The sequence below is a fragment of the Camellia sinensis genome, chromosome 9 (genome assembly GCF_055761805.1).
Source record: "Camellia sinensis isolate YWXY chromosome 9, ASM5576180v1, whole genome shotgun sequence".
Lineage (NCBI taxonomy): Eukaryota > Viridiplantae > Streptophyta > Magnoliopsida > Ericales > Theaceae > Camellia > Camellia sinensis.
Window position 1 is genome coordinate 101,021,917 of NC_138969.1, and position 26,267 is coordinate 101,048,183.

The 26,267-nt window shown below is 35.1% G+C and overlaps 1 non-coding gene across 1 annotated transcript in view; it reads left to right on the plus strand.

Annotated features, from left to right (window-relative positions):
- The first annotated feature begins 6,860 nt into the window (after window positions 1–6,860).
- The window catches only part of LOC114319951 (protein kinase and PP2C-like domain-containing protein), a 71,744-nt gene continuing 52,337 nt past the window's right edge, over window positions 6,861–26,267 (plus strand). Inside the window, exons 1-3 of the transcript XR_014340137.1 lie at window positions 6,861–7,339; window positions 14,479–14,582; window positions 20,095–20,241. This is a non-coding gene — a transcript (protein kinase and PP2C-like domain-containing protein). The remainder of the gene's footprint in view (window positions 7,340–14,478; window positions 14,583–20,094; window positions 20,242–26,267) is intronic.

Genomic DNA, 26,267 nt, shown 5'->3' on the forward strand with positions numbered 1-26,267 from the left:
ATATGTTTATATTCTGATTATTAAATAAATCTTAAAAGTTACTATGTGAAGCATACAAATATAGACTATGCCATTCATTTTGGAACAACGTGATTTCATATGTTTTGAAAGAGTTTTGAAGATGTACAACTAAAAGAAATTGAGTTTACAATCATGAAAATCAACATCATTCCAAATTAAGCGACATAACCTCATCCATTGGCATTCATACAATTATATCAAGTAAGCAAGTAGCCATTTGGTTAGATGCTTAAACATAGTAAACAAAACACACACAAGCAGGATGCTAAAGTATGAGAAACTTACATATTTACCGACGTCCCGCAAACAGCTACAAAACAACATTAGAAAACTATGCATGATCTTATATACCCAATTCTAATGCAATTCACTCATGAAATGCAACTAAAGATTTGACTTCTAAGATATGACATGTAAATCATCTCAAGAATATGAGGTAGCGCACATAATCACATAGGAATTGATTAAAACCACAAATGCAAACTTAGCTGAATTAAGGTGCATGAAACATGGATGCAAAGCATGGATATGATTAAAAAAAATATGATGCTTATGCACAAATAAGGAAAGCAAGTAAAAGCGGAGCGGATAATTATTACAACACTTGAAAGAATAATTACAAACCAAATTAGAGAGGGAGGAGGAAAATATTATAACAAAATAAAAACCTCACAAAACACTCAAATAAAAAAAATAATAATAAAAGTTTCATACGTCTTGAAAACCACCAAAAATTGGTCAACATCAGAAGATTACGCCGTTTTATCAAAAAGAAGTTAATCGTCTGGCCTAGGCTTAGCAAAACCTGTCTTGTTGTAATACCGAGAAAAAAACAAACAAGAAATATGTAGGCAACTCAACTAACCACTTCCGATTAGCTTATAACAAAACTAATATACAACTTAAAACAAGAAAATGGCTATAAGATTGAAAGTGCAAGAAAATGAAAGAATTAAAAACTAACCGCTTCCAGTTAGATTACAACAAAACAATATGAAACAAGAGCAAGAAAATAAATATGAGTTAAACTAACTACTTGGATTACAACAAAACACTATGAAATAAAAAGTAAGAAAATAAATATGAGCTAAACTAACCACTTGGATTGTTTTGGATGGAGTGGGTGAGCCCACATTGGACTTCTTGTGGGTTTGCTTTTATTTGGGCCCACAAGTTTGATTTTGTTGAAGATACTACTGATTTTATTGGTGGTTTTGTGTAGAGTGGATTGTGGGTCCCATTTGATTTGTTTTTTTTGAGGGGGCTCACGTGGGTGTAAAGTGAAGCTAATTTTTTAGGTGTAAAGTGTGTTTGGCCGTGGGTTGTTTTTTTGGGAGTGGGTGGGCCTACATTGGATTTTCTTTGGATATTTGATTTGTTTATTGGCTACGGTTTGGTGGGTGTTTAAAGGCCACGGCAAATTGTTGGCAGTGGACCTCTTGGTTTTTTAGAAGATATTGGTGGGGCCTATTTGGACTTCTTGGTTATATTATTATTTGGGTCTATTATCCACGGTTTATGGGCTAATTCTTGGGCTCATTGTATATTGGTTTTAGAAATTTGTTTAGTCCATGAAGTTTGCTATCTACTACATTTGGTTTTTCATTATTTGGTTATTGATCCGTACATATTCATGTGATTCGGTTTTAGAGCAGTTCTCTGACCTCTTCTGGTGTGGAGTGAGGGGGACACTGCCATGGGGAATTGAGGTGTGGAATTTGCCATTGCTGGAACTGGAAGATGTGTGGTGAGTTAATTGGATTTTGATTGGCTCTTTTGTGTGGACAACATTTTGCATGGGCTATGCTTTTTTGTTGTTGATAAATCTAAGTGGGTGAGTGGTTTTGTTTTGGAAATTGGTGGGCCTTTAATTTTTGATTAGCCACACTGCAGCGGACCTTTTGTAGTCGATTATTTCATGTTGATTGATCGTGTGATCCTCATGTGACTCGATATTAGGGTGGTTTTGAGCCATTTCCACCAAGAGTGATTGGGGAGTCACTGCTTTGGGGAATAGTGGTTCGATAACTAGCCGAGTAAGAGACTGGGAGATGAGCGGGAGGATAGCTACCGGTTTTTTGGTCGCTTCTTGTCTTCATGTGACCCATCCTAATTGATTGTATTGCCACGCCTGACATGGAGTGAAGGGGACACTGCCGTGGGGTTTGAGGCTTGTGATCTACCATAGAAGGGACTGGGGGATGTGATGATTGCTCTCATGTTTTGTTGGCTATGTATTGGTTTGTTGCAGCGGGGCTATTGCTTTTTCACTAAACTTCTCAAGACCGTTGATTATGGTGATTGACTATGCTTCATGTGACTCAGCCAGGATCTTTCATGGGATAGATATTTTCCTTCGTCATAGCTTTGGTTGAGTGGCTAGGATGTCACGGCTCTGAGAAGCGAGATGCTTATTGGATTCCATGTTTTCATCCGAGGTAGAGACTGGGAGCAAGCGGGGACAGTTATCATTCTCGATTGGTCTTGTTGGGTGTTTAGTTTGTTACATTTGTATTGCGTGGTTGTCTGTTATGTTCTTGAGTCTGCGGTGTGTTTTTTGTTTACTTGCCCATATATCCATCCCAAGTTCCCATCTATTATCTCTGATGGTAGGGGTTACTTGGGAACAAAAAGGATATATGGGCAAAGTGGGGTTCTATTTTTTCTGCTGTTCTTTCGCTTTTGCGAGTGTGGTTATATGTTGTAGGATGTCCAGTGGTAATTTGTGGTGTTTTTTTTTTGTTCGTCTTTATTTGTTGTAGGGCGTACCTGGGGTATGCCCCTTGTAAACTTGTACATTTTACTGTCTTTATTTTATGACTTACTTACAAAAAAAAAAAAAAACACTTAGATTGCACAACAAAACGCTTTAAAATATGAAGTAAGAAAATAAATATGAACTAAACTAACCACTTCCAATTAGATTACAACAAAATACTATGAAATCGAAAGAAAGAAAATAATTATGAAACAGAAAATATAAAGAAAATGAAAGACTTGAAATTCACCTTCTAGAGAAAGATTGAACTTCTTGATTTCCAAACTTCATCTTGATCACCCTCAATGTTGTGAATTTTGATCTCAATCCTCAATTCAAGAGCTTGGAATTTGAGCTTAGAATAATGTTTTGGACAAGTGTATGATCACTGTTTAATTTTCTTCAACTTAGCAAGACTACTCTCGCTTTGGTCAAAGCTTTAGGACTTGGCTCTTGAGTGGTGTTTCCAAGGAAATATGAGATGTATTGAGGCTTTATAACTTCACTAATTTGGATAGACAACTCTCTTGCTTTCAAGGATTTTTTTTTCTCTCAAATTCTAACTCAAATTTTGTATTCTCTCTACACTTCTCTTCTAATTCATCTCCTCAAACTCAAGAATATAGCTCTCATTGTATAGGCAATGCTAGTAGAGCAATGGTGGAAGAAAAAGTGGATCATTTAGAAAAGATAATGGAGCTAATGGGACACTAAAATGGAGCATTATCCTCGTTGGCTCAAGCACTAGTCAATGGAGGATGAGTAAGCATGCATTTGGTGCAAAAATAGGTAAGAAATAACATCACAAAATGCCCTACACAGTAAAAAAAACTCGCCCAATTTGAATAGGTCGCGACTGTAGTAAGGCAAGTTGCACCCGCGATCACATTGGTCGTGCCTGCGATGGTGCTACCGGTTGACCGGCTAGGGTGGATTTTGTCCATTTTTGCTCTGATTCGGTCTTGTTTCGCTCTGATTTGGTCCCATTTCACTCCGGGTGTCCCACAGGGCTTAAACACTTGGCCGATATCGGCTTAGGGTTAGGAATAAAGCTCAAATTCCAAGCTCTCTTACTAATAATTTTGTGAGAAACACATTCTGATTGTCATCATCGGATAATCAAAAGAAAGTGCCCAAGTCTTAGGGCCGGTTAAAATGGGGTGTCTGCAATATTATGTGAATTTTTTTTTTCTTGTGACTAATTTTTACTATTTTTATAACTATTTATAAAATTGAAATATGTTGTGTGATTAATTTTTTTTAAACTAGTTTTATGTTTGAAACGTAAATTGTTTGGTTGAATTTTTAAATTTTGCCTTTTATTTTTTTAAAAAAAAATTAAAAGTAGCTTGATAAAAGATATCGTTTTCATTTTCATATGATTCTATTTTTGTTTTTAACGAAAATAATATTTGTATGTTTGAATAATATTTTTTATATTAATTGTATAATTTGAGTTAATATTTTTATTAGTCTTTACGTTTTTTCTTCGCAGATAAAATAATATTTTTTATTTAAAAATTAATTTTTAAAAAATAATATAAAATATTAGAAATATTTTTGTAATATCTTTTTCATTTATAAATAACTCAGATGTATATATATTTTTTAAAGTACTTTGTAGGGTACAAGTCCATTATGTGTGGGGGTACATGTTCATTATGTGTAAGTGCAAGTTTAGTATGTGTGGTGTCCAAGTTAAACCTATGTAGTGGTGCAAGTCTAGTCTGTGTTAGCATGCAAGTCGAATCTATTTGAGGGTGCAAGTTTAGTCTATGTGGTGTGCAAGTCAAATCTTTATAGTTGTGTAAGTCTAGTCTGTGTTGGCGTGCAAGTCAAATCTATATGGGAGTACAAGCTTAGTCTGTGTAGGGTACAATTAAATCTATGAAGGGTGCAAGTTGAATTTGTGTAAGGGTGCAAATCTAATCTGTGTGGGGCGCATGTTTAAGCCTCGTTTGGGAACAGACTTTTTTAGTAATTTTTTTTATTTTTTGGCTAAAATATGACATAAAAAAACTAGAATTTTTGGGATGAGTTTTTGGTTTTTTTACGAAAATATGTGCAATAAGTAGAGAGGAAAATGGAATCTTTGACTTTTTGGTATAAGTTGTTGGTTTTTTGATTTTTTTAGTGACTTTTTGACTAAAATCACCCTTGCCAAACGAGACTTTAGTCTATGTAGAGATGCATATTCAGTATGCGTAGGGTGTGCAAGTCAAATCTGTGTAGTAGTGCAAGTCTAGTCTGTGTTGGCGTGTATGTTGAATCTGTGTGGAGGTGAAAGTTTAGTTAGTGTGAAACGCAAGTTTAATTTGTGAGGGGTGCAAGTTGAATCTTTGTAGGGATGCAAGTCTAATCTATGTAGGACATGAGTTTAATCTATGTAAGGTGTGGGGTGCAAGTCTAATATGTGTAGGGTACAAGTCTAGTCTATGTGAAGTGTAAGTTTAGTTTGTGTAGGTGCAAGTCTTACTTTGTGTGTGGGATCAAACATGACCACTGTTTTTTTTATTATATTATTATTTTGGTTTGAGTTATTATTTGCGTGGTTTGAATTAATATATTTTTATTTACAATTGTACTATTCTAAACGTTTTCTCCTACCAATATATATATATATATATATTAATTAGAAAAGTAAAGTAATTTATTATTTATATTAACTTAAGTCATACAAATTATTTTAATTCTATAAAATTTTATATATTTTAGATTATTAATTTAAATTTTTATTAAATATGTGAAATATTAGTTGCATTATAAAATTTTAAATATATTTTTAGAACAATATCAATTTTATAAAAATAGAATTTGTATATTAAATATTAAATATATTTTAATAAAATAAAATAAAATAAAAAATATAAAGATAATTTTTTTTTTGTTTTTTTTTATTAAAAGAATGAGGTGAGTGTATATGTGCTGGGATAGAACTAGGAGAAGATTATGAGGGGTCATGACCCTTCTGTCTCTGTGAAAATTTTATTTTCTGTAGTACTTCTAAATATATATATATATATATGTATGTATTATTTTATAAATAAAATAGCATCTTAGTATAAAAGATATATACTTCATTCTTTTTCTCATCTTTTATTCTCTGTTATTTTTCTAGAAAAAAATTATTCATTATATTAGAGATTGTTTATATGATATTTAAATTTTTTTATGTGTATATATATAATTTATATATCATATTGTACATATATGTGTATTTGTCTATGCGGTACAAAAATATTATTTATCTTTTAACCCCTGTAGTAATAAAATCCTAATTTCATCTTTGTATGAGAGAGAGAGAGAGTATGTGCAAGGCATATTAGTGAGTATAAGAGTTAAGGGTAAAATTCGTTAAGTTTAATTTTATAATTATGATTTAAGTGTGAAATTGTGATTTTAAGTGTAGAGTTGTGAGTTCAGTTTTAAAAAAATAAAAATTTATTTGGTTATGAGTTTTGAAAATATTTTTGACTTTTTGAATAATGAATTTTGAAAAGAATTTTGAGTTTTGAAAAGAGTTTTAAGTTGTATTTTGAGTTTTAAGTTTTTGAATTTTGAGTTGTATTTTGAAATTTTTTGAATTAATTTCTTTTAAATATTTAAAAATGTTTAAGAAAAATTTATTTTTCATTTTAAATATTTTATTTCATTTTTGTAAATTTTTTAAATTCAAAACATAACTCCACACTCAAATCATAAGCAAACACATAACTCCAAACTCAATTCAAAAACTATTTTTAAAACTCATAACCAAACACATAACTCAAAACTCAATTCAAAATTTTTTTAATCAAAATATATATTTTTTATTTTTTTATTTTATTGAAAAATATTTTTTGTTATTTTTTTAAGTATTGGCCAAATAATTTGTTATGGTTTAGATATATATGGCCATCCAAATTTTTTTGAAATTAAAAAAAAATAAATATTTTAAAAAATAAAATCATTATTTTAAAACGAATTTTGAAAAAAAATTTAATTTAAATTTTGAGTCACGTGTTTGATTTAGAAAAGAATTTTGAATATTTTTTTATTAGAATTACAATTTCAAAAGAATTTGGTTATTAGGATTTTTATTAGAATTTTGCTTTATTCACCACCGCCCCCCAACGGTACAAAATTGCAACGGAGATCTTTTTATCCTCCTCTCTCCTCATTGCGATTAAGCTCACATCCCGAACCCTCTGAATAGTTTTGGTTAGGGTTTCTCTCTCTCTCTCTCTCTCTCTCGAACCCCCAATTCAACGTCCTCTCCGTTCTCCGCCAGCCTCTTCTCCCCAACGATAGATCCAGCATCCTCCCCCGTCAAAACGGCTTCGAAGAAAGAGAGGTGAGAAGCCATGGGAGGGCAGGGAAACCCTAGAGAGAGAAACAGAGAGCGGAGAGAGAGAGAGGGGGGAATGGGGGAGGGGAGAGAGAGACGATTGGGAGGAAATCGCTTCTTCCTGCTGTGGCGGCATCCACCCGACCCGGATGTCGTCTGCGCTGATTCGGCGGCTGGGGATTGAGGTCACGGGGGATTTCAAGAACATGTCCATTTTCGCCACAATTGACAAGGTTAGTAATTTTACATACATAATATGTGCTATATATTTACATATATACATATTAATTGTGCCAAATTTAGTTGTTTGAATTCTCAACTTGTATCTGTAGAATTTGTGTGAAATTCTCGTTGAACATTCTGGTAATCTCTTAAATTCCCAACTCTGAAATTGATTGCACTGTGGTTTCCTTTTCGTTGATTTTTTTTTTTTTTCTTTCTTTCTTTGTGTCTGAAATTGATTGCAGTTTGCAAGTATCTTTTTCACCTTTATTTTGAATCCTGCAATCCCAAATCACATTGCTGTTAACCTAAGATAACATGGACATAATAAAAACGGAATAAAAACGACTGTTCATATATATACCGGAAATCTTGAATTACAGTTGTTGTTGGTGCCATTGACTGCTCAAAGTTTGACAGGTTCAGCCCTTGGATCCCCACACTGCTGTGTCTTTCTGAGAGTAGATTAACAAATTAATACACCATGGTTTTGTTTTTCCATACCAAATTCTGATAATATTCATCTTTTCAATGACAAAGCCCCAAAGGGTAATCTATCAAATAGAAAATTTTCTGTGTTTTACATCCAATTTTTGTTTACATGATGGAAACAATCAAATCACACTAAGTTAGGTAAGCTACCAAATATCATACAAACCAAGCAGATAATGAAGATTTTAGTCTTTCAGTTTAATGGGTGCGTGGCTTGCACCCATTACACAAAGATTCAATTAGAAAACTGGCCCACCAATAAATATTATATCTATATTATGTTGTGGTTTGGCAAAAAAAATTTTAATTGGCTTTTTGGAGTTGAGATTTTTTTTAGTTGGGATTAAAAAGTTTGTTTGGGTTGATTATTTTAGTTTAATGGGCTTGGGGTATAGACTTTTGAGAATCTAAAATGCTTTTGGTTTACTATGATTATTTCTTTTGTGACTTGAGGAAAAGTTGCAGACTTCAAGGATTGCATTAGGGGGACCAACCTTTCATAATTTGATTTTGGGGAATCCATTTCCTTGAAACCCTAATCTCAACCTCATGTACTTAGCACTAGTTTCCATAAATCCTAATCTCAACATTATGTCCTTTTGTTACATTATTTATTTATACAGCTGGATCTATTTAAAAATAAAAATTAAATCATGTTTCAAAAAAAAATGTATCAAAACTTGACATGGCACGATAATCAAACTTGCTCACCCTAATAATGGAAAATTTCGGTGGATACATATGTAAATATAAGTTGGTGTTAATTTTGCAATTTGATGTGGATGGCAGTAGTTTAATAGGACCCCATCCTTATCAATAAATATATTGGGAACATGTGAGATAATACTCAAAATTTACCATTAATGAAAATAAATTTTAAAAAAAAATTGGTTGGTAAAGTTTTTAGAGTTTTTTTTTAAAAAAATATTCTAAAAAAATAATAATAATTTAGATAATTGACCCACTTTTCAAACTATTTGAGAAACTAACCTGCTTTTTAAAGTCGCTTTCACTTGCACAATACTATTAGGAATCTCTCTCTCTCTCTCTCTCTTGATAAATACTATTAGCAATCTCTTTCTTTTGTTTCTTGATTGATTTGTCGGAAGAATTTAGCTTATGGGTTGATGTATAGTTTGGCCTTTTTCCCTCTTATGTAATTTTTGCCCGGGATTTCTCCTTGTGTCTCGTTCTGGATTTTATCTAGCAGGAAGAGGAAAATTCTCCTTCATTATTCCCCCTTGAGATACAACATGAACAAAATAAAGTTGGTTGTCTTAAGGCTGGTGATGTTGAATTCTTAGACTATTTAATCTTGGATTAGAAAACTTAGGCTGTCATTGATTTAGTAGTACTAGAGGGCCAACATCAATCATTATATTCTCCTATGTGTTGGAGTGCTAACAAGAATTTGAATAAAATGGAAATTGATTGGATGGGATTTTGGTGTGCTGAGAAGTTGATGTACAAATGCCTAGGAGGACTAGCTCCAACCTTCAAAATCACAATTGAAGAAATAATACCTATTGGGAGCAAATATCAATCATTTTATTCCTTCTTTGTGTCTGCTTAGCAAAATCCTAGAAGAAATAATAGTACATATTGGGAGCAACTAGAATGGAAAGAACCCTCATTTTGTGATTTGACTGCTTAGCAAAATCATAGAAGAAAAAATACATATGAAAGCAAGTCAAATCCAAACAAAAGTATAAAGAAAAATCTTAGCTACAACATATCCAATTTTTTATAGGAAAACTTTTGACTTGAAGGATAGCTGAGGGACAAGCTTGAAAGAAAAAATCTTCCATTGTATGAAAATTGTGAGTTTTCAATCAACTTTGTTTCCATCTATTAAAAAACTGAGATCTCAAGTGGAAGCAGACACCCAATCTATTAAAAAACTGAGATCTCAAGTGGAAGCAGGCACCCAATCTCTAGGGATTTTCATGGCTCGAGCAGTGGCCAACGATTTTGCAAAGTCTAAGGTGGTTTTAACTTGGATTTTGGATGGGATTGGTCTTCAAGTCATCTCATTTATAAATACTCGTTCCATCCCCAACTGTTTGTCAATTTTCAGCATTCATACCTTTTAGTAGGGTCAATAAATAATGTTTTTTTTCCCTACCAATTGAAAGAAAGAATAAATAAAAAAACATAGATGATTTTTTTGGGATGTTTGGAATAGTTAAAATGGACCAGCAATTTCGTACGGGAGGAGAATTAAACTAGTTGTAACCAAAATAAATTTGTCAAATAAGAGAAGCATCCATATTCGCTTGCACTATCAATTGATTAATATGCGTTTTACATCACTTCAATACATTTCAAGTTTGTTTTGGTGATTTTCTAGTAAATGGTGGATCGCGTTTAATTTGTGGTGAATTCACAAAGTATCATGGATGCTTGATACTCTACCAACCATTCAGGAACAAACATCACCGATTTCCAGTGGTATAAGAAACACGCTAACAAGTTTTAGGATTCAACACCTAAGGCACATGAAATGGGTTAGGGTTGGGTTGTTTCTATTTTTTTTTTTTTCCCCCTTACTAATGGTGAATTGGTTGGCTATGGGGTCCTATGGTTTTTGTCCATTTTGATTTTCGATTGGAAGAAGAAGAAAAAAAGAAAAGAAAAAAGGAATCCTTTTGTGTTTCTAATTGATTATTATATTGATTGCAGAATTGATTGGCATAAAGCAAATTCGTACTGGTTTAATTGAATAAAATGAGCAATTCATAATCTCTGTCATGTTATGTTATCAATCCTAAGCAAATTCTTTTCCATTTTGAGGGCTAATCTCCTCTAGACCTTATTCAAGTGCCAAACAACATTTTAAGTGTGAAGCATTAGCACTTTATCAGTGTTAAGTATTTAAGAGCTTGTTTAGTACATGATGTACATCGAATTCTGTTCTTTTATTTTTTTAGCAAGAGAAAAAAAGCTCGAGATATATATATATATATATATATATATATATTGCATGAGAAGAAGAACATGCTTTGTCCTCTTTTTGATAACCAAATCTATTTATTTCATCTATGAAAGCCATTGACTTCCATTCTTAAATGAATGATCAAGTTATGTTGGCTTTTATTAGTGGGAGTTTTTAGAGGCCAACTGTTAATAGTGGACTGTGGAAGCATATGTGCCTTTGTTACTGATCTGTCTGATGTAACTCATGCAGTATTTCCATTTGCATATGAAGTTGGCAACTAAGATGTAGTGACTTGTGACTCCTCCCTCATCCTTTTGTTGTTTCGTAAATAATCCCACATTTGGTACTGCAAAAGTTGCTCAGAATAGCTAATCCCACGTGACCCCTTTACCTACATATGAGGGATTATTTTGTCCTAGGGGTGGGACAGTTAAACCGGGGATAACTATTTTGCATGTGAATGACTAAAATGCCTTTGCCTGGCTTACACATTCGGGGGTATCTTATCTGCCTAATCCAAACTGAAATCAAACAAAGGCGGTGTAAAGTGGTGACTGTGCTCCTTTTTTTGGCACCTGTCTAATATATTTACTTGTCAAAAAAAAAAAGGGAAGAAGAAAGAATTGGGCCGGAGTCTTCAGTGATTTGTTTTTGGTGATGCATCTAGGAGCACAACAGGAGAATCTTTAATGGAGGTGTAGTTTTTATTTTGGAGTTGAAACATTTAATATTGAGCCCTTTTTTGGATTACTAATGCGTTATGTCTTGATATTTTGAAAATTTCCTATGTCGGCATGTTCGTATCATGCGTAGTTTATGGGCAATAACATGATCTTTACTGGTTTAGATAGTCTAGTTCCTTGAGTTGTTGGAGCTTCTGTATAATGGTGGCCCTAATTTTGTAGGTATCTTTTTTGAAAATGAGACTTTAAACAGTATGGTTTCAAAGCTTGGTCATATATGGCAATAGTGGACCAGAGTGATGGTCTCTATATTCATTTTAGCAGGGGAATTAGACAACGCATTTGACATCAAAGTTTCTTTGAATCTATTTTATCTGCACAGAAATGAAAATTCTCTTTGCATGGAATTAGCTGAATGTCTTTGCTTGGTAGTACAATAAAGCTTGGTTGCAAAACCAAAATGCTGATATTCATAAAAATAAACTTTTCATAAACAACTGAAAACTGCTCGTAAAATGTTTGGGATGGTTATTATTATTATTATTTTGAATTTATTGTCGACAGCAATATAGTCTAAAAAGAACAAAAGGTTATTATTCTTTTAGCCTTATTGTTGAGTTTCTAGAACCCAAAAGCACATGCATAAAAAATTCTCGAATTTCTTTGAGAATAAGTAGATAAGGAGAAGAGGTGAACCAATATCAGAATAACTGGAAGATCTTTTGGAATATTAGTTTCTAATTGTTATGACCTTTATTTTGAATTGTTTTACTTGTGTTAAATGTTGAGTTCATATGAAAATGTTATGTTTTGTCTATGATTATTTTATAGTACAGAAGAATATAAGCTTTGAAACTGTTCTAAGTGTGCTTTTGCTGTAATAGCGCTGTTGGAAATTATTTTAATATGCATTAATAAATCTTCTTCTATGCTTCAAGTGTTCACCTGTCTTTCAAAGTTTTTTTTGCTATTTCCATTGCATTTGTGGCATGTTTACTAGATATTCCTTTTTCGGAGTCTTTTTAAATGTCGTGCTACAACAAAATTTTGATCCTTGTGCATGATATTGCATTAGAAAGCATTGCAATTTTAGGCTATTTACCTTTGTGGAGATGTTTTTCTTCTTATTTTTTTGTCGATTTTTAATTAAGAATTTGGATTATCATCTTTATTTTTATTTTGTATATTCTTTTCAATGATGACCAAAATTCTTTCAAACCTGATAGTCTCTTGTACAAACTTTATGAGAAAACAGGATTTTATAACAATGGAAAAAGGAAATGACAACTGCAATTTCATTTTTAACATACGGTTCCCACCATACTTATAAAAGTAGCATGTGCAACCCTCTTCAAATTCTTTTGTCGACAGAATGTTCATTTTTTTGGATGTTGTACCAGTCTCGGTTACCATCCTTGTGCTATGTCTTGATAGTCTTCTTATTTTTTTAATCTTCTTTCCAAGAGGATGAGATAATGAATAAGCTGCGCATCTTTTGATTTGTCCTTTGAACTTTTTTTTGATAAATAATTTATCCTTTGAACTTTTCATCCTTGAGATCCCACTTATCTGCTAACTGGGGGTTGAAAAGTTGCATGGCCCATGGTTAGCCAAATTCTCCCCATGATTATTCTTAGATGGATGACGGTGGCATGAATATGCAAGTGGTTATTGGATTAGGAGTTGTTTCTGGATTTTATTTTTTGTTTTGTGGAGATGCATTTTCTTTTTGTGTTTTCTTGCTTGTAGAGGATGCCTCATCCTTGCCTCTTTTTTGATCTATTCAATAAAATTTTGTTTTTGCTGATCAAAAAAAAAAGAAAAAAGAAAAAAAAAAGTTTTGTCATTTGAATTCAGAGGTGGTTGATTGGTTTTGAATGGTATAATTTCTTCTTATCCTGATGTTTATTGTTTTTTACTGTCTGAGGTGCATTCTTTACAGAAAGCTGTATAGGGTACAAGCTTCAGTTCACAAGTCAAGCTCACTTATAAATGGTGTAGAATTCAATTTATTTGATGAGCTTGCTAAGGCTTGGTTTGGCTTAGTAAGCCATGATTGCTTTGATGGTTTTATTTTTATATTTAAGTCTTTATGTGGAATTTTCTTTGTACCATTTAAGTAGGAAAAGATTGATGCTACTTTTTTGCAGTGAGCATTGTTGGAGGATAATTTAAGAGCAACCCACCACTTGCCTTGATGAGTTTGGATCATTGAATATTAAGCAAGCTGAGTCAGTTTATTATGCTAACATGTGCTAGATGAAGGTGAAGGTTCCCACTTCATCTAGACTGTAAATGAGATGAAGCCAGCCAAGTACAAGGAGCTTGAGCTTGGTTCAGTAGCATAGGAGCTATGCTCAATCTCAGCTTAGACTTGTTTTGACAAGTAAAATTCATACAAAGCCGGTTTTTGGAGATAAGCCACTACTAATTCGATATTTCTTGGAGACGTTTCTTTGATTGACTTGAGTGTAGTTTTTGATTCTCTCTTCTTCTTCTTTTTTTTTTTTTTTTTTTTTTTCACTTTTTATTTATTTTTTTACAAGATGTAGTTAAGAAGTTCAGCTTTTCTCTGCTTCTCTTTCTTTGGCTTCTTGCTTTGCACTTCAACTTTTCAATGAGAATCTTGAGGGTCCATTTGATTAGAGTAAAAAATATGATGGAAAACAAAAGTGATAGATAGTGAAGTGAAAGAAAAGGTGAAAGGAAAATTTATTTTCTCGTTTGCATTTGGTTTATTTTTTTGTGAGAAAGTTACAATAGTTGGCTACTTTAATGAGAGAAAAAAGTGACTGTATTTTTTTGTAAGAAACTAGAAGTAAAGTTGCCATTCTGGTGTGGGTTGTATAAGATATTTAACTTTGTTGTATTTTCCACCCTTCTCCTGCTAAACAAATACATGAAATTAAATAGTTGAATTTTTGTTCTCTTTCCCCATCTTCATCTTGTTCAAACTCAGTCTGAGTGATTGTATGTTGTTTCTTCAGCAGTCACTTGCTTTGCTAACATCAACTATTTATTTGAAATTATTTTGCAGTTGTATCCTCCTAATGATTGGCTAGTGGGGTCATCCTTGCCCTCTAAATTCAGCCAAACCATTATTGAATCAGCACTCAATGAGCTTACTCCAAACAATGTTAGGTGAGTTCATTGCTGCTCCGAGAAGCTCTAACTTACTATATTACTGATACATATGCTATGATTGACACTTCCTTCCCTTTATATATTTGTTTTGTCCAAGACGTACATTTAGTATCGATGATGCAAAATGTCCTTAATTTTGGCATTAGTAAACAAGCTAATGAAGTATCTGTTCAAAAACATGCTAATGAAGCATTCAGACTTCAGTTTACACAGAGCATACAAGATCACTCTGTGCATGCCTGCAATACTTGTTATACATTGCATGCTTGTTTTAGTTATTATTAGAGAGGTCCATTACATGCTATGAACAAATAACAGAGACAGGAGTTTGCAGCTCAGATAAATAAATGATTGTATGTTGTTCTTATATACCTACTTTATTGAAAAGACACATGGAAAATGCTTCATCTTCAGTTGGATCAGAAACTATCCAGAGAGTAATGTGACTAATAAAGTTTATGGTAGAATTGTTGTCTTTGCGAGTTAAATATCGTAAGTGTCAATATAGTCAATAATAAGACAATTTGCATGTCGTCGTGCATACAAGATCCAAATGCCATTGTTTCAAGTATACTCACAACATGTGGTTTGGCTGGCATAATATGAAAGCATGTTTAAGGTGAATGTTTATATATTTCATCTAGAAATTTAGGATGCTAGGAACTATCCAGAAAGGATGGGAAAACTGAAATTTAGGCAATCGACAATGTCTTGTCTTGCTACTTGAAGGTTTGATTTCAGTAGAATATTCAAATACTTGATTAACGTCTGCTAATTTGTCATTGGATTTTACAGTAATTATGGGTATTGTGAGTGCTCAATTCATTTTTCCCTCCTCTCCGTTTAGTACATAGCTAGTGTATTTACTGGTAAAACTTCATTAGTACACTTGCCCAAATGGAAGGTAATGATATTGAGGACATTTCTTTCACTTGGCAATTTTGATGTTGAATAGATGTTTAGACAATAATGAATACTTGTTGACTATGCTTTTATGTCCATTCTTGCCCAACAATTGTTGGGACACTTGCAAAAGTGTCACCTTTATTGACTTAAGTACGTGCAGAAGTCCAAGGGCATTACTCCTCCTTGTCAAAGAATTTTTATATGGTTATATAAGTGAATTCACTTTCATTATTGTACATCACATTCCATCCCACATCGTCTAGGTAGGAAAAGTTCCTAGGCTATATAAATGAGTTCATATTCCTTCCAAGTAACAACATGCTTTAAACCCTTGAGGGCCTAGCTCAAAGTGAACAATTGTTATGATTTGAGATGGGGGTGTTATAGTAGCAGAAGTTGTTAGAATATTTCCTTATTTCCTTATTTAGATTAGATTGTGATTGTGATTGTGATTGTGATTGTGATTGTGATTGATTGATTGTGATTCCTTAATCAGTCAATCAATCAATATAAAAGGTGATTCCTTAATCAGTGCCTTAGGGCTTCCTTTTGTAATAGTTGATTGATTAATATAAAAGGTGATGATATCATAATCATCACTTAAGCTTTGTGTTCTCTTAAATTATATGGTATTAGAGCCAAAACCCTAAAAACTGTCACTCACACAGCCACTACCACCAACCAGCCATCACCTATCACCACCCATCTTGTATCGCTGGTCCCTGAGTCTCTGTCGGAACCAGCCAAGGTCCCATAGAGCTGTTTCGACTTCAGCTGAAGGCCCTTTTGGCCTAGTCGACCCTCGTGAGGGTTGTCCTAGCCTCTCTTTATGTATTTTGGCTCCTGTGGATGAGTGTTTGTGGGTTGCCCATCTTTTGTTGCCTCAGAGTCTCTGTCGGAACTAGACAAGGTCCCACAGAGCTGTTTCGACTTCAGCCGAAGGCTCCTCTGGCCTAGTCGACCCTTGTGAGGGTTGTCCTAGCCTCTTTATGTATTTCGGCTCTTGTGGATGAGTGTTTGTGTGTTGCCCATCTTCTGTTGCCTCAAGTTTCTTTCCCTCGACCTATGTTACATGGACTCTTTGGAATTTCGAAGGTACCCGTGGCGACACGACACGACACGGGTACGGGTGCGGGTGCGGGATACGGCTCCTTAGAAACGGATATGGCAGAAGAATCGAAAGAGAAGAGAGCAAGGAGAGAACCTGGCCTTCGACTTCAATCGGTTGCAGAGCATCGATCGATCTGCGAAGCTTGATCTGCAAAGTTGATCTGCGAAGTCGATGTACTGTGCTTCGTCGTCTTCCCCTTTGATCTCGATCTCGGACTCTCTTCGTCGTCTTCCCCTTCCGTCATCTCTGCGAAGCTAACACAATTTTTATTTCTATAGGTCTTTGACTTTTCTTTTTAATATAATTTGAATTATATATAATATAAATTATATTAATATAATATTATTCATATTATATAATATTATTTATATAATATATCATAAATAACATAACTTTTATGTATAAAATTAAAATAATTTATTTTATCATATATAATATAATTTATTTTATGTCTAAAATAAAATAATGTTTATAATTTTTATTTGTTATTTTTTAATAAAATTTGTTATTCCTTAAACTTTTTAAACTCATCTTCATATAATAAATATATTTAAAAATAACTATTTAACGTATTCCTGTACCCGTATCCTAATTTGGATCCGTATCCACGTATCCTTAATTTTTAATTTTAAAGTGTCCGACCCTTAGATACACATCCATACCCGATACCTGATACCCGCACCCGATACTTGATACCCGCACCCGAGTCCGTGTAACGTAGATTACTATTAGGAATCTTTCTCTCTCTCTCTCTCTCTCTCTCGATAAATACTATTAGGAATCTCTTTCTTTTTTTTCTTGATTGATTTGTTGGAAGAATTTAGCTTATGGGTTGATGTATAGTTTGGCCTTTTTCCCTCTTATGTAATTTTTGCCTGAGATTTCCCCTTGTGTCTCGTTCTGAATTTTATCTACCAGGAAGAGGAAAATTCTCCATTATTCCCCCTTGAGATACAACATGAACAAAATAAAGTTGGTTGTCTTAAGGCTGGTCATGTTGAATTCTCAGACTATTTAATCTTAGATTAGAAAACTTAGGCTGTCATTGATTTAGTAGTACTGGAGGGCCAACATCAATCATTATATTCTCCTATGTGTTGGAGGGCTAACAAAAATTTGAATGAAATGGAAATTGATTGGATGGGATTTTGGTGTGCTGAGAAGTTGATGTACAAATGCTTAGGAGGACTAGCTCCAACCTTCAAAATCACAATTGAAGAAATAATACCTATTGGGAGCAAATATCAATCATTTTATTCCTCCTTTGTGTCTGCTTAGCAAAATCGTAGAAGAAATAATAATACATATTGGGAGCAACTAGAATAGAAAGAACCCTCCTTGTGTGACTTGATTGCTTAGCAAAATCATAGAAGAAAAAATACATATGAAAGCAAGTCAAATCCAAACAAAAGTATAAAGAAAAATCTTAGCTACAACATATCCAATTTTTTATAGGAAAACTTTTGACTTGAAGGATAGCTAAGGGACAAGCTTGAAAGAAAAAATCTTCCATTGTATGAAAATTGTGAGTTTTCAATCAACTTTGTTTTCATCTATTAAAAAACTGAGATCTCAAGTGGAAGCAGACACTCAATCTATTAAAAAACTGAGATTCCAAGTGGAAGCAGACACCCAATCTGTAGGGATTTTCATGGCTCGAGTAGTGGCCAACGATTTTGCAAAGTCTAAGGTGGTTTTAACTTGGATTTTGGATGGGATTGGTCTTCAAGTCATCTCATTTATAAATACTCATTCCATCCCTAATTGTTTGTCAATTTTCAGCATTCATGCCTTTTAGTAGGGTCAATAAATAATGTATTTTTTTCCTTACAAATTGAAAGAAAGAATAAATAAAAAAACATAGATGATTTTTTTGGGATGTTTGGAATAGTTAAAATGGACCAACAATTTCATACGGGAGGAGAATTAAACTAGTTGTAACCAAAATAAATTTGTCAAATTAGAGAAGATATTCGCTTGCACTATCAATTGATTAATATGCGTTTTACATTACTTTAATATATTTCAAGTTTGTTTTGGTGATTTTCTAGTCAATGGTGGATCGCGTTTAATTTGTGGCGAATTCACAGAGTATCATGGATGCTTGATACTCTACCAACCATTCAGGAACAAACAATTTTCCAGTGGTATAAGAAACACGCTAACAAGTTTTAGGATTCAACACCTAAGGCACATGAACTGGGATAGGGTTGGGTTGTTTTTATTTTTTTTTTCCCTTACTAATGGTGAATTGGTTGGCTACGGGGTCCTGTGGTTTTTGTCCGTTTTGATTTTCGACAGGAAGAAGGATAAAAAAAAAGAAAAAGGGAATCCTTTTGTGTGTCTAATTGATAATTATATTGATTGCAGAATTGATTGGCATAAAGCAAATTCGTACTGGTTAAATTGAATAAAATGAACAATTCATAATCTCTGTCATGTTATGTTATCAATCCTAAGCAAATTCTTTTCCATTTTGAGGGCTAAATCTCCTCTAGACCTTATTCAAGTGCCAAACAACATTTTAAGTGTGAAGCATTAGCACTTTATTTGAATCACTAGATCTTTAGCATTGTCAAATTAATTTTTTATTTGAAATGTTACTGCAATAGTCCTTTGACCAAAAGATGTGAAATAAAACCTTGTTTATAGATGAGGGCTTATTAGGGTTATATTTTAAGCCTGGCTAAGAAAGATTTATACAAGTCAACTAAAATTTGGGATATACGTAGATCATGGGATATACGTAGATTTTGTTCCCTAGGAATGGCACTGTATAGTTACCAAAAAGCATGACATGTTGCATTTCAACTGCAGGAAACTTTCACCAGAGTAAATGCTCCCATAGAGTGGCTGCGATGAATTTTTTCCACAGCGAAGCATGGCTGGTATTAAGGGCGATACATGTTAGATTAGCACAATGTAAGAATGGAGTTAATAATAAAGACTTCCTTTAGGAAAAACTGAACCTAGGTGTTGGTCAGCATGCAAACGGAAGGCTGTATACACTCACAAGACTTTAATCCTAAAGTATCAAAATTGATAAGACCTAAAGCACATACCTACTACATCAAGTGTTTTGGGAAGGGTGAGATTAGAAATCAGACAGAAAATTCATTTTACTTTTTTGGTTAGGTAAAATTCATTTTACTTATAGTTAAAAGAGATTGAAATTTTGAAAGTACACGTTTTCTTTTGATTTGTATCATTATCATTGTCATGATGATTGCACCAGCATGTGACTGTCATTACATTAGATAGCAGGATTGGTTGTGGTACGCCATCACTGCCGCCATTCCATCACCATCATGATTTCATCAACTATTGGAATAGTTTCTATTTGCATCTTGAGATTTATTAAATTATTGTGAACTGTAGCAGTTCAATGTCAACTTAATGTTTAACTGTGAATTGTCTCTATTTATTTCTTCATTTTATTGATTATTATTATTAGTTTTTTTTTTTTTTTTTTGATTTTTTCTTTTCATGCAGACATGGCGTAAAACAGTTGACAGGGCTTCAAAGGTCTTCTCGGAGATGCATTACAACCGGCACAAGCGCTTGACAAATGATATTGCTTAGACCATGCTATTTCACACTGTGGAAATTTTTATCTGACCTGGGGTGTTGGGAAGGTAGGTTTGGCCCTTGTGCACTACTAGCGTCTAACTTATATTTACTTATTCTTGTATATGTATTTTATCACCACAGCAAAATAATTGTTGTATTTTGTGTCATAAAAATTAAGTTTTTTGCCCTCAAAGTTGTCTTTATGGAGCTGTGTGATTTAAATTGGTAATCCAATTTTCCCATTATGATTTATAAAATCCAGTAAACATTTTGCTGTGGAAATTTTTGTCTGACCTGGCGTGTGGTGGAAGGAAAGCTTGGTCCTTGTGCGCTTCTAGCATCCAACTTATATTTACTATTCTTGTATAGGTATTTTTGTCACCACAACGAAATAATTGTTGTATTTTGTGTCATATAAATTAAGTTTTGCCCTCAAAGTTGTCTTTTATGGAGCTGTGTGTGACTTTAATTTGATTTTCCACTTTTCCCATTCTGAATTATAAAATCCAGTGAACATTTTGTTGTTGGTAAGCAATATTGATCTTGTGACAACCCTGTTAATCATTGGTTTTGAATGTTATTTAAGTGCTTTGTGTGAATTTGAATGCTTATTATGTGTTTAATATGGATTTTAGGTTCATATATGTTAACCGTAGGAATATCTGTTGTGATTTCGGTTATAATCTGAAATTGAAAGCCTTAATGACGTCAGAAGTTTGATTAAAATTTGATTCAAATTAAATCAATTAAATTAAGCCTTGATTAATTAGTCTTAAGCTCTATTTAACTAACTTGATCCCTAATTAAGGCCCTAAGCTAATCTATGAGAAATGTTAATTAATCTCATTTAGACACAAATTTGCCAACAATTAAGTTTAGAGAGAGAGGAAACTCAATTTTAGAGAAAAGAGCTTGGAAGCTTGGAATTTTGCTTGAGAATTGAAGAATTGAGGAAGACAACTTAAGAAATTGCTACAATTAGTGTTCTTGAAGACTTTAGGTATGTGTTTAATTCCGAATTCATGAACTGAAGTCGAAACCGGCACTTTTTTCACAAATAAGCTTTAAAATAGTCCACGGGTGCCAAAATCGTGTAACAGTCGCGAGAAGTCCCGGGGAACACCTTAAACACCTTGGGAGGGACTAATGTAAGTTGTGGAAACTTACGGAACTAGCTCGGTTTGAAAACTAGGTCAAAAAATGCACTTTTCAATCAATTAAGCTTGAAAATAGGCCATTGGAGGCCAAAATCGTGTAACAGTCACGAGAAGGATCGGGGAACACCTCCAACACCTTAGAAGGGATTAACGTAAGCTGTGGAAACTTACGGAACTAGTACAGGACTCCTGGTTTGAAAATTAAGTCAAAAAATTCATTTGTTTCACATTTATGCTTAAGAATAGGCCATCGGGGGCCAAAATTGTGTAAGCATCATGAGAAGGCCTGGGGAACACCACCAACACCTCGAGAGGGACCAACATAAGTTTCGAAAACTTACGGAACTAGCACGGGACTTTCGGTTTGAAAATTAAGCCGAAAAACTCACTTTTTTTCACATTTAAGTTTGAAAATAGGCCATCGGGGGCCAAAATCATGCAACAGTCATGAGAAGGACCGGTGAACACCTCAAACACCTCGGGAGGGACCAATGTAAGTTGTGGAAACTTATGGAACTAGTACGGGACTCCCGATTTAAAAACTAAGTCGAAAAAGACAATTTTTTCATACTTAAGCTTGAAAATAGGCTATCGGGGGCAAAAAACGTTTAACAGTCACGAGAATGCTTGGGAACACCTTAAACACCTCGGGAGGGACCAATGTGAGTTGTGAAAACTTACGAATTGTGAAAACTTATGAAACTGGCTCGGGACTTCCGGTTTGAAAGCTAAGTCGAAAACGACACTTTTTTCACGCGTTAGCATGAAAATAGGCCTTGGTCTGCCAAAATCGTGTAACAGTCATGGGAAGGGCGGGCTACACCACAAACACCTCGGGAGGGAACAATGTAAGTTATTGAAAATACGGAACTAGCACGGGACTCCCGGTTTTAAAAGAAAGTCAAAAAATTCACTTTTTTCGCATTTAAGCTTGAAAATAGGCCGTCGATGTTCAAAATCGTATAACAGTCACGAGAAGGCCTAGGGAACACCTCAAACTCCTCGGGAGGGACCAATGTCAGTAGTGGAAACTTACGGAATTTGCACGAGATTCCCGGGTTTGAAATCTAAGTCGAAAAAGGCACTTTTTTCACACTTGCGGTTGAAAATAGGCCATCGGGGGCCAAAATCGTGTAATAGTCGATGGCACGGGGAACACCTAAACACCTCCAGAAGGACCAATGTAAGCTGTGGAAACTTACGGAACTAGTACGGGACTCCCGGTTTGAAAATTAAGTCCAAAAAGGCAAATTTCTCGTATTTAAGCTTGAAAATAGGCCATCAGGGGCCAAAATAGTCTAACAGTCACGAGAAGGCCCAAGGAACACATCAAACATCTCGGGAGGGACCAATGTAAGTTGTGAAAACTTACGGAACTAGCACGAGACTTTCGATTTGAAAACTAAGTCAAAAAAGTCACTTTTTTCACACTTGAACTTGAAAATAGGTCTCGTGTATAAGTTATAGAAACTTACGGAACTAGCACGGGATTCCCGGATTGAAAACAAAGTTATAAAATGCACTTTTCAAACACTTAATGTTGAAAATAGGTCATCGGGGGCAAAAATCGTGTAACTGTCACGAGAAGGCCCAGGCAAAACCTCAAACACCTCGGTATGTAAGTTGTAGAAACTAATGGAACTGGCACGGAACTCTCGGTTTGAAAACTAAGTCAAAAAATACACTTTTTTCACACTTAAGCTTGAAAATAGGCCATCGGGGGCCAAAATCGTGGAAAATCTGAAGGCCTCGGAAACACATCAAACACCTCAAGAGGGACCAATGCAAGTTGGAAAATTTAAGGAACTAGCACGGGACTTCCGGATTGAAAACTAAGTCGAAAAAGGCCCCTTTTTCGCACTTAAGCTTGAAAATAGGCCATTAGGGGCCAAAATCGTGTAACTGTCTTGAGAAGGCCCGGGGAACCTCAAACACCTCGAGAGGGACCATTGTAAGTTGTGGAAACTTACGGAACTAGCACGGGACTCTAGGTTTGAAATCTAAGGCCTCGTTTGGGAACAGGCTAATTTAGTAACTTTTTGGCTATTTGGCTAAAAAGGAAGGTAAAAAAAACTTGTATGTTTGGGATGACTTTTTGGCTAATTACGAAAAGATGTGCAAAAAGTAGAGAGAAAAGAGAATCTTTGACTTTTTGGTATGGGTTATTGGCTTTTTGGCTAATTTAGTAACTTTTTGACTAATTGACTAAAATAGCCTCTTGCCAAACGAGGCCTAAGTCAAAAAATGTACTTTTTTCAAACTTAAGCTTGAAAATAGGCCATTGGTGGCCAAAATTGAGTAACAGTCACGAGAAGGCTCGGGGAACACCTCAAACACCTCAGGAGGGACCAATGTAAGTTTTGGAAACTTACGGAACTAGCACGGGACTCCCGGTTTGAAAACTAGGTAAAAAAATGCACTTTTTTCACACGTGAGGTTGAAAATAGGCCGTCGGGGGCAAAATTGTGTAACAGTCACGAGAAGGTTCAGGGAACATCTCAAACACCTCGAGACGGACCAATGTAAGTTGTGGAAACTGACAGAACTAACACGGGACTCCCTGTTTGAAAACTAAGTCGAAAAAGACACTTTTTTCACACTTAAACTTGAAAATAGGCCGTCAGCGGGCGAAAATCGATTAACAGTCACGAAAAGGCCCGGGGAACACCTCAAACACCTTGAACACCTCGGGAGGGACCAATGTAAGTTGTAGAAACTTACAGAACAGGCATGGGATTCCCGATTTGAAAATTAAGTGAAAAAATACACTTTTTTCACACTTAATCTTTAAAATAGGCCATCGGCGGCCAAAATGGGTGTAACAGTCACGAGAAGGCCTGCGGAACACCTCAAACATCTTAAGAGGGACCTAATGTTAGTTGTGGAAACTTACAGAACTAGTACGAGACTCCCGGTTTGAAGACTAAGTCGAAAAATACACTTTTTTCACACTTAAGCGTGAAAATAGGCCTTCGTGGGCCAAAATCGTGTAACAGTCACGAAAAGGCCCGGAGAACACCTCAAACACCTCGGGATGGACCAATGTAAGTTGTGGAAACTTACGGAATTGGTACAGGACTACCGATTTGAAAACCAAAGTCAAAAAATGCCCTTTTTTCACATTTAAGGTTGAAAATATGCCATTGGGGTCCAAAATTGGGTAAAAGTCATGAGAAGGCCCAGACCTCGAGAGGGAGCAATGTAAGCTTTGGAAACCTACGAAATTAGCACGGGACTCTCAGCTTGAAAACAAAGTCTAAAAATGCACTTTATTCACACTTAAGCTTGACAATAGGCCATCGGGGCCAAAATCGGGCAACAGTCACGAGAAGGCTCATGGGATACATCAAACACCTCGGGAGGGACCAATACAAGTAGTGAAAATTTACGAAACTAGCACGGGACTCCTCGCTTGAAAACTAAGTCAAAAAATGCACTTTTTTCACACTGAAGCTTGAAAATAGGCGATCGGGGGCCCAAAATTGTGTAACAGTCACGAGAATCCCAGCGGAACACCTCAAACACTTCAAGAAGAACCAATGTAAGTTGTGAAAACTTACAGAACTGGTACGAGACTTCCGGCTTGTAAACTAAGTCAAAAAATACACTTTTTTCACAATTAAGGTTGAAAATAGGCCATCGGGGGACAAAATTGTGTAACTGTCACTAGAACCCCCACGAAACACCTCAAACACCTCGAGATAGACCAATGTAAGTTGTGGAAACTTACAGAACTAACATGGGAGTCCCAGTTTGAAAACTAGGTCGACAAAGGCATTTTTCTCACACTTGAGCTTGAAAAAAGGCCATCGGGGGCCAATATCGTGTAACAGTCAAAGAAGGCCTGGGGAACACCTCAAACACCTCGGGAAGGACCAATTTAAGTTGTGGAAATGTACGGAACAAGCACGGGGCTCCCGGTTTAAAAACTAAGTAAAAAAATGCAGTTTTCTCATACTTATGGTTGAAAATTGGCTATCGAGGCCCAAAATCGTGTAAGAGTCACGAGAAGGCCTGAGGAAGACCTCAAATAGCTCGGGAGACACCAATGTAAGTTGTGGAAACTTACAGAAGTAGCACGGGACTCCCGGTTTGAAAACTAAATCCAAAAAGGCACATCTCTTTACTTAAGCTTGAAAATAGGCCATCGCGGCCAAAATCATGTTAACGTCACGAGAAGGCCCACGGAACACGTCAAACACCTCGGGAGGGACCAATGTAAGCTGTGGAAACTTACGGAACTAGCACGGGACTTCCGGTTTGAAGGCTATGTCGAAAAAGACACTTTTTGCACACTTAAGCTTGAAAATAGGCCATCAGGGCCAAAATCATGTAACAGTCATGAGAAGGCCTGGGGAACACCCCAGACACCTCGAGAGGGAATGCAAGTTGTGGAAACTTATAGAACTAGTACGGGACTCCCGGTTTGAAAAATAAGTCGAAAAGAGAAGTTTTTTCACACTTAATCCTGAAAATAGGTCATGGTGGGCCAAAATTGTGTAACAGTCACGAGAAGGCCCGGGGAACACCTCAAACACCTCGAGAGAGACCAATATAAGTTGTAGGAACTTACAGAACTAGCAGAGGACACCCGGTTTGAAAACTAAGTCGAAAAAGACACTTTTCTCACACTTAAACTTGAAAATAGGCCATCGGTGGCCAAAATCGTGTAACAGTCACGAGAAGGCCCGGGGAAATACTTCAAACACCTCGAGAGGGACCAATGTAAGTTGTGGAAATTACAGAACTAGCACGAGACTCTCGTTTTGAAAACTATGTCCAAAAAGCACTTTTCTAACACTTAAACTTAAAAATAGGCCACTGGGGGTCAAAATCGTGTAACAATCACGAGAAGGCTCGGGGAACAACTCAAACACCTCGGGAGGGACCAATGTAAGTTGTGAAAACTTATGAAACTAGCACGGCACTCCCGGTTTG